Source organism: Helianthus annuus, chromosome 4, assembly GCF_002127325.2.
Source record: "Helianthus annuus cultivar XRQ/B chromosome 4, HanXRQr2.0-SUNRISE, whole genome shotgun sequence".
NCBI lineage: Eukaryota > Viridiplantae > Streptophyta > Magnoliopsida > Asterales > Asteraceae > Helianthus > Helianthus annuus.
In genome coordinates this window covers 62016899-62026344 of record NC_035436.2, presented here as the reverse complement: position 1 = coordinate 62026344, position 9446 = coordinate 62016899, and the positions used below count along the sequence as shown (strand labels likewise).

The 9446-nt window shown below is 36.8% G+C and overlaps 1 long non-coding RNA gene across 1 annotated transcript; it reads right to left on the bottom strand.

The window, feature by feature from the left end:
* Positions 1 to 3725: 3725 nt before the first annotated feature.
* Positions 3726 to 6481, bottom strand: LOC110936607. Its single transcript, XR_002590149.2, has 4 exons — positions 6267 to 6481; positions 5040 to 5107; positions 4536 to 4624; positions 3726 to 3978 (listed from the first exon to the last, which is right to left on the bottom strand). It is a non-coding gene; the product is annotated as an uncharacterized LOC110936607 (long non-coding RNA).
* Between the last annotated feature and the right edge of the window lie 2965 nt (positions 6482 to 9446).

Here is a 9446-nt window from a genome sequence, read left to right as displayed (position 1 = left end):
GACTTTTACGCTTAAAAACGCATTAAAGCATGAAAGAATACTTACAAAGGGTCCAAGCAAGGAAATCTTAATCAAACTACTCAGGGATGAAGTTCTTGAACCCCAACTTAGAGTAATTTAATCAGATTTGTGAGGAATGAGGAATGAAGGTGATGGGTATTTATATTAAACCCACAACCGTTAGGATCGTTCCTCGCAAAACGTGCTTCGATCTTGACCCTCCATGTGGGCACATGGTTTTGGAATACTAGGGGTGTCCCAAAACCATCAAACGGTATTGTAAATGTTACAAAATAGACCCTAAACTTCAATTCGATTGCTGAAAAGAGACATGCCATTGCTGAAACTTGATAATCTGCCCAGATAGGGTGGTGGCGTGCCGCCACAACCAACCCAGATGGTGGTGGCATGATGCCACCACATGCCCAGTTCCAGAAGTTTGCCAAACTGGCAGAAATGGTCCCTGCAACACTTTTAAGCTGTTTTCGATGCGTTTAAACTCCGTTAACCCCATCAAGGCTCTAAAATGAAGTTAAAGTATAGGGAACTTAAAATATGCTCAAAAACATCTCGGATGTCGGTTCGTTTGCTCGTATGGTCGCGTTGTTTGGTTAATTACGGCGAAACACGAACGGATGCGAAAAACGATCCAAATTACGCGATGAATGGAATTTTATCATGCCAATCACTAAAATAAAATATTTTAATGATTACATAAATTTTTGAATGTCCGGCTATATTCAGAACGTAAGATATGCGCGAAAATGCAAACTTATGCACTTTTTGACGCTTTTAGTCCCTATTGATCAAGAAAGTTTATTTTTGCGCACCAAACACCTCAAAGCCTATTTCTAAGCTATGTAAAGGATATTTAGGGCAGGTTTAGCTTATGATCAAGTTCCGGAATGCTCGTCACAGTACAAATCAGTATACTTTCGCAGTTTGTCGAAATTAGTCCCTGTGATCGATTAAACTTGATTTCGGCTTACCAAACCCTCCAAAACTTATTTCTAAGTTATGTAAAGGTTATTTAAGGTATGTTAAGCCTATTTCACTATTCCAGAGTGTTTTTTGCATTAAACCGGTTATATTTACGCATCAGATCGCGTATAACCTTCCAGAAAGCGATTTAAAGCTCAAAATCGAACATGAATTGAGATGTGCACATGATACACATTTTTATACCAATCCCAAGTATGAAACACAATATTTCATTGATTTGGTATTTGTTTGATGGTCACAGAGGCACAGGTGTCACATTATCCGACGTCGGGTGGTTCCTTACTGGTTGGAACAACACCGTATTGTCGGATACACCGAAGACTTAGGCGAGAGGTATGAAAACGCAAGAGGTTATCAAGAAGGTAGAAGACTTCTTTAAAAATGGGAAAACGGGACCATCCCTTACTTACCTTTTCCGGGCTCTTGTTAAAGAAGGTATGAGTCGATTCGCTCTCATCCATGCTGTTGGTGTGAAATTCACACTCGGTAAGGGGGATCGTCATTGCAGAATCAAAACAGGGATGACTATCGCTCTCGTTTTCGCGATCGTCTATGGTATAGGGTTGGTTGACCTTGGCGTTGTTCCCTGATTTTTCCTCCATCGATTCTCCTTCAGATGGAATCCTTGACGAATATCGCGCCTTCATCAAGGATTCTAGTTCTTTGATCTTTAGGATAATCCTTTCTTCTATTTGACTTATATCTTCTAAGTCATCTAGGTAAGAGGTTTGATGGAGTTCAGGCGGAGGGATTTCATTGTTATTTCCATTCCCGCTTGTTTCACGGTTTTCGTTAAAGGAAAACGATGGGGCTAAATAGTGAGGAGTGAAGTTTAGAACGCCACATTCCGATTCTTCATGCTCCTCCCCACAAAAATCGCACCATAAACCGTAAGAGTGGCGGGGATAGAAATAATCAAAGAAATCCATTTGTTTTAGACCATCGGGATCAGGCAGTCACTATTTTCGTCGGGATCAGGCATTCACTATTTTCTTACAAACTGTTAGTTGGACACAACCCCATGTTAGGGTAACACGGCCCCGTGCTACAGTGTGTATCTGGCAGAAAATAATTTCTAAGATACTGGAGAGTTGACATGGGCCCGTGTTAGAACAGCACGGCCCCGTGTCAATTCTGTAGAAAGTGAAAAACTAAAAGAAAAGGAGGAAAAATAAAAAGGAAAGATAGAAAATGATTATGCCGTCAATTTTAAGCTTTCTTAAAATTCTTGTTTCCCCGGCAACGACGCCAAAAACTTGACGTGTGTCGGTGTGAGTGTATTATTATATATCTTTTTAGCTCTTTTTACTCGTCGATTTCAAGTTTTAAATTTATAAAACACGATATTCTACTATCACTCTACACACACTAGGGCAAGTGCACCCATCGCGGACGTGGTATAGTGATGGCAAGATACCGAGGTCGTCCAAGGACACAAGAGTTTTTAATACCGGCTTATCGTCAACGTCTAATTGATCCAAACTTTGAGAAAAGATTTTTAAACTAATAAAAAGATAAACTAAAAACAGAAAATAAAATAAAATTAAAAACAGATAGACAAGAAAGAATCACTTGGATCCGACTTATCGTTTGATAATTTCCGCACTTTGGGCATTTTAAGAGATTATCTTAGTTATAGTAGTAGGCCCTCTTGTGAAGGCAACGTTACCCTCAACCTAGTGGTTTGAGTCAGCAAGGATACAATCCCAGTAGGTCGGATTATTGAAAGATAATTAAGTAAGTTATTAATGCAAAAAGTGGTGGGCCCCCTTCCAGGCAGCGATCACCCTCAACTTGTTGGTCTGAGTCAGCAGGGATACAGTCCTCGCGGGGTTAGTTTAAAGTTTTAATAGTAGTTTATAGATAAGGGATTCAAGCGTTTTGCACCTCTCCCATGGTGGGGCTTGGCGAGTTGCTTCAATTCCTCCTTCTCTACATTTATGTTGGATTTTGCTGTCTTTTTGCTCCTTTTGCACATTTTAAGCACATCACTTATAAAACTTATAAAATGGAACAAGAGCTTGACCCACATCAGTATGTCATCCATAATATTCACCGCCTTTATCTAATCTTACAACTTTAATCTGACGATCTAATTGCTTTTCAACTTCAGCCTTATAATCTTTAAAAGTTGTAAGAGATTTAGTTTTCTCCTTAATAACATACAAGTACATGTAACGAGAATAATCATCGATGAAAGTGATAAATGAAGTATGTCCAGTTATGCCAGCGATTTGGTAAGGACCATTAATGTCAGTGTGAATGAGTTCTAATAAATTAGAGCTCCTAGTGGCACCTTTCTTATTCGCTAATGTCATTTTACCTTTAAGACATTTGACACATGTTCCAAAATCATAGAAATCGAGAGGAGGTAAGACTTCATCCTTTACGATACGATTTAATCGTTCTCTTGAGATGTGGCCTAAACGTTGATGCCACAACATGGATGAAGTCTTTAAGTCTCGTTTCTCTTTCATCTTTGTGAGTGATTCATTAATATTATATGACAACAAAGATTTGGAACAGTCATCATCTAGTTCTAATCTATAGAGACCACCATCCAGAATGCCAGTACCAAAAAGAACGGAATCATAGAGGATAGAGAGTTTACGATGACCATGGGAAACAATAAAACCGTCCATGTCTAACTTTGGTCATGATACAAGGTACCGAGTTACCTCAGTGTAACACCCTTGTCATTATTTAATGGTTTTTGTAAAGTATACGACAAACAACATGTAATTATGACTACATATACTTTGTAAAAATACGGGTTTGTTTAAACTTTACAATTTTAAAATAATACAACATAACATAATTGAGTACGTCGTTTAAACATTTCAAAAGTTGTTTAGCAAACAGTTTACATCATAAACAATGTTTAAACCGAGTTGATTTATGCGGAAGCTTCAAGGGTATGTGTTCGGTCCTTCAAAAGTTGCTTGATCGTCACCCATAATCCTTGAGTACCTAAGACTGAAATGTTTACATAAACATTTATATTAGAATGCTTAGAAATGATACTTGATCGAAACTACGATCGAAATGAATTTGAAAATTTACAATTATATAAAATTTATAAACATTCAGGCTCTACCGTAACTTACGGTTTCACCGTAAGTTACGGTGGTCAATTTCCAATAATGGTCCACCGTAAACCAGTAGACTCACACCGTAAGCTCCTGACCTCTACCGTAACTTACGGTACTACCGTAACTTACGGTAGTCCCTGTAAATCTATCTTTTGGATGCTTTGTTCATTATACTCAAGCCTAAATCTCGGATTTCGCTCTTTCTAACATACCAATACATTAGTTTCTCGAAATTCTAATATGTTACATATGAACCAATATCAAAGATCAATCAATCATATTCAAAATATCATGCATATCACGTTATATCAGTTTACTAATGTGCAAGGTTCAAATTACGGGTTTCTTATGAATTCTTAACCCGTTTTACCTATCTACTCCTTTTGACCCGTGAAGGGAAGTTAAACACTTTTAACTATACATCTATATATATAAGCGTACCTGGCTCGGGTCAACATATTGACCCGTTTTAAGACCTTGTCTCTATAATATGCTAATTCATAGCCTCGCTAATTCATAAACCAATTACCCTGCGAGCATGAGACTCGGCATACACTTATTAGTCGTTAATAGTCAAATGGTATAAATATTACCATTTGACCCGTTTGGTCTAGACTACCAAATATTTTGTGCTTAATATTAAATGGTGTTGTTTTAAACTTCAACTCTTTTTCGTCTACAGATGACTAATTCGTCGTTTTACTCTTTTTATTCGTTTAGGCTTACCTTAATAAGTAGCCATTCAAAAACTCATTTTATATATATGTCATCTCGTGACCAATTACCATTTCGCCCATTTTACCATTAAACATGGTTTATCATTATTTTATATGTCCCGACCCGTTTCATTTCGTGTCGGAACCATATTTCAAATATAGCTTTTGTCGTATTTACAACCTATGAATAAACACATAACTTACAAAAGAGGGCGTAAGCTTTACTTACCTCGCATCCAAATTACGCTTTCCTTTTCGTACTTGCTCCGTTTGACCCGCTTCATTCCAAGCCTCCATCTAGCTTGTCAAAAGTCAAACTATCATCATAATTCACAAGGTGGTTAGATTAGTCATTATAACCACGACTATTCCACCTTACGTGTTTTCTATGTCAAAACTACTATTCGACTCCGTCCATGGTTAGTTTAACTCTTCAAAAGTTAACTACCCTTAATTATATGATATGTGCATATAAGCTAAATCGACTTCATAATTAAAATTTGTATTACCCCACATCACACATAATTAGTCGAACTAGGAAATTACGCGTTTGATTCATAATTTCAACATATGAACATTGTGGGCATAATTTATAATATCAACAATCAAGTTTCGTATCACTGAAAATAGGCTGTTTTTGGTGACCTGTTTAACCTGTTTACAAGTCTTCAAAAATTATGATTTTTTTATGTGGCGTACCTATCGGAGGGGTAGCCCTTGTGTTAAAATTTCAAGATCTAACTCTTTACCAAAAATTCGTAAAAATTCATCTACTAAGCTGCAATCAGATTGTCACTTCTGACTGCAGCTTACGAAAAAATTCATTAAAAATTCCTCGTTTATCCGATTGACGAAATTCTAATTGGAGATTCTTCTAATAACTTAATACTTTCTACAGTAAGAATTTGAGATCATAACTCAATTCCTAAATTGAGTTATGACATTCGTAATGGGCTGCAAATTCTGCCAGAAAACGCAGCTTGAACCTTTGATACGGAAAAATTCATAAAACGCTCAATTTTAGTCGAAAAAATGCGATTCTAGTGGGGTTTTAAAGATATTTCCTGGAATTACATTTTAGACTTAAGAAACAAACGTTTTTGTCAGGTTTTGTCCACGTTATAGCCAATACAATTCGGCTGTAAATTCTGATCAGAAGCTGTTTGAATTCAGTTTTCAATCGAAACATGTTTATGATATTATAACACTATTTTTAGCCATCAAAAACCCTAAAAACATCACATTACACAAATTTAGCATCATCACACTTATCACCTTCAATGGTGATCATGAATTCACAAGATTTAGACCTAATTTCATCATATGCTTGTCTAGGGTTTACTCCTAGACACTACAATGTTCCTATTTCATCATATAACGAACATACATCAATAAATTTCGAATATCCTAAATTCATGAGAATTTCAAGTAGAGAATTAAATCAGATTTTACATACCTTACAACCCCCTTGCAATGGGGATCAGTAATCTATGCTCGATTTTCGTTTTGGACCAGATTTGCACCTCCAATTTGAGAGTTTTAGTAAGGATTTTAGGGTTTGAAGAAACCCATCGCCTCCTGCTTCTTTGTACGACCAGACATCCCCAAATGGGGTGTTTGGTTTTTGTTTTAATTAAATTAGCAACATAAGTTTCGATTTTAACATCTTTGGCCCCTCCATTTTCCTTAGTTCATAATTTAAGTGTTTTAACCCACTCATAAGTCACTATCTAACTAGGTTAGAATTATTCCTAGTTAGCTTAGTAGGTTCGGGAAGTCGTAACCCGTTTTACTTTAAGTCCCGTTAAATCGGGCCTTTTATAAACTTAATTACTTAAAACTTTGATTCGTTTTTATTTAATATTAGGATTTCTTATTTAAATCCAAATATTTGCCGGGTTATTTTTACTAATAACGGTACGTTACCCGTCTTTTAGTATTAACAGAGTTTAATTACCAAGCCCGTTTTCGGGGTGTTACACTCAGGAACATATAAGGTATCATAAAATTTAATACATAAACCAATTTTCATAAATAATTATAATGTTCCTATGGCCTTCATTTCTAATTCTCGATCATCCCCAACCGTAAGTGTTCTTTGGTTTCTTCCCAGCTTCCAGATTGAAAGGAATCCCTGAGTAGAATTGGTTACATGAACCATAGAACCAGAATCAAACTACCAAGAATTAGTAGGAACATTTAAATTATAGGACTCAAGTATCATAAAATAATCGTTACCTTTCTTAGCCAACCACTCCTTAAAGTCAGGGCATTCCTTCTGCATATGTCCTATCTTTTTACAGAACTTGCAGTGGATTTTGCCTAAAGAGTTCTTAGAGCTGGAAGGTGCACTTGTATTAGGATTGGGCCTTTGGACTTTGGAAGCATCCTTTCTTTGATAATTGTTCTTCCTCTTCTTAGAGTTGGAGGTGGTGAAGTTAGCTACATCAGTGGTGCGATCCACCTTCATACGCTCTTCCTCCTATACGCACATAGCGACCAGCTCACTCATCGTCCATTTGTCCTTCTGAGTGTTGTAATTGATCTTGAATGCTTCATAGGATGAAGGAAGCGAAGTAATGATGAAATGGAAAAGGAAACCATCACTGATTTCCATGTCTATCCCCTCAACTTATTGGCCATGTCATTCATCATCATGTGTGTTCGCGAATTCCGCTCCTCCCATCATACTTAGTTGTCACCAGCTTGAGGATAAGAGTACTAGCGTGTGCTTTAGATGTCCCCTTGAATTGCGCCTCCACAGAAGCCAGGTAGGTTTTAGCATCATCAGAATCAGGAATGGCTCCTCTGATTACATTGTTTATGGACTGCTTCAAAAACATGAGAGACATGCGGTTACACCTAGTCCACTTTTCATGAATCATCTGCTCAGCAGCAGTACTTTGAGGAGTAAGGTCTGCTGGCTTATTCTCTCTTAGAGCATAATCGAAGTCCATCAATCCAAGCATAAGCAGGAGAGAGTCCTTCCATGCAGCAAAGTTATCACCAGTCAAAGGTGGAATCCTGCAATTGAATGCTGATAGTGGAAATAAGATGAGCGAATTATGATACTAATCAAGAAGTCCTAATGTGATCTAAGGGCATGTTATACTAAGGCAGGCATAAATAATGACCATTTTAATGACGAAGCTGTGATATTGTCTATTACTAACAACAAAATAATAGACTTAGTTAAAATTCTACTTAAACGAAGACAAATCAGCTTTGGCCAGAAGTGTAATCATTTAAGCATGTGTGCAAAGTGATTGTGACAAATCAGCTTTGGCCAGAAATGAGACAATCACTTTAGTTATGCACTTGTTAAGTATGCTATACATGAATTAATTAAATCAGCTTTGGCCAGATATTAAGACATTCACGTTTGTAATGCACACTCAACATAGCTTTCGTAATACTTGAACGATAAATAGATGTATCAAATTAGCTTTGGCCAGAAATGATACATCAGAAGCTCATTCAAGTTAAGCCATTTTGGTTTTGTAAAACATTATCTGATTCTGATTAATTAACTAAGTATTTACAAAAACCAATTATTTAATAGCAAACCACCTATTAGCGCGGATCGAACTCAGTTATGAGATCTCGACTCAACTTGAAATTTCGAGTGAGATCTCGAGTAAGGTTTTGAGTAAGATTTCGACTCATTATGAGGTTTCGAGTCGCAACAACCTGATTGTGAGTCACTAATCGCAGTCGCAACCTCACTCCAAAATCGAGGTTTCGAGTGATGAAACTTAATGCCTTAATGAGATTTCGACTTCATTATGGGGTTTCGAGTCACAACCACCTGATGGCGAGTCACAATCTCAGTTGTCCTCGTATTTTAGTGAGATTTTGAGTAGAAATCTCAGTCGGAACCTTAGTCGAAACCACCTAATCTCGAAACTTATTCTCCAAGTCTCGAAATCTGCTCATCAACAGCTGTTAGTGGAGATAAAACTGAAAATTCGAATTTTTTGGGATTTCGAGATATGGTTTCCTGTTTTAGTGATGATCTAGTTTTATCAAAATATTTCGAAAATTTTATCTGATTATCTATTAACAGATTTCGAAAGTCTTTAGAAGACAAAACAGATCAAAACAGGAAAAAACACTCAATAATCCAAATTATATTCCAAAACATAAAGGAATTTCGAATGTTCCTAAGAACACATGATGAACCCTAAAAAATAAAAAACATGATTCTGGAACCCGAAACCTAAAAATTAAGGCTTCTAAACAGATTTCGGACATAAAAATTAACCCATATTGGTTTCGAGTCACATGATTAACTAACTTAGTCTTTCAAAATAGTGATTCCGATAACATTAAAAGGGACTCGAAGCCGGCTGTGATGGTTATTAAGTTTTCAAAACTTCTGTTTTCCAGATTTCAATCCCAGAATAATGGATACGAAAACAGAACGGATTAATTAACATATGCTCTGACACCACATGTTGATCAGTTCTATTTTAAGTATAAAGGAAAACATAAAAACATACCCGTGATTGCAGACAGGCCAGCAGAGAATCTAGTGAGTGATGCAGCCATCGAAGTCGACATGCTTTTCAAGATTATTTGGTTCCTCCTTAGGGTGCAATCTAATGATGGTGATGATGAAAACCGATAAAGGGGA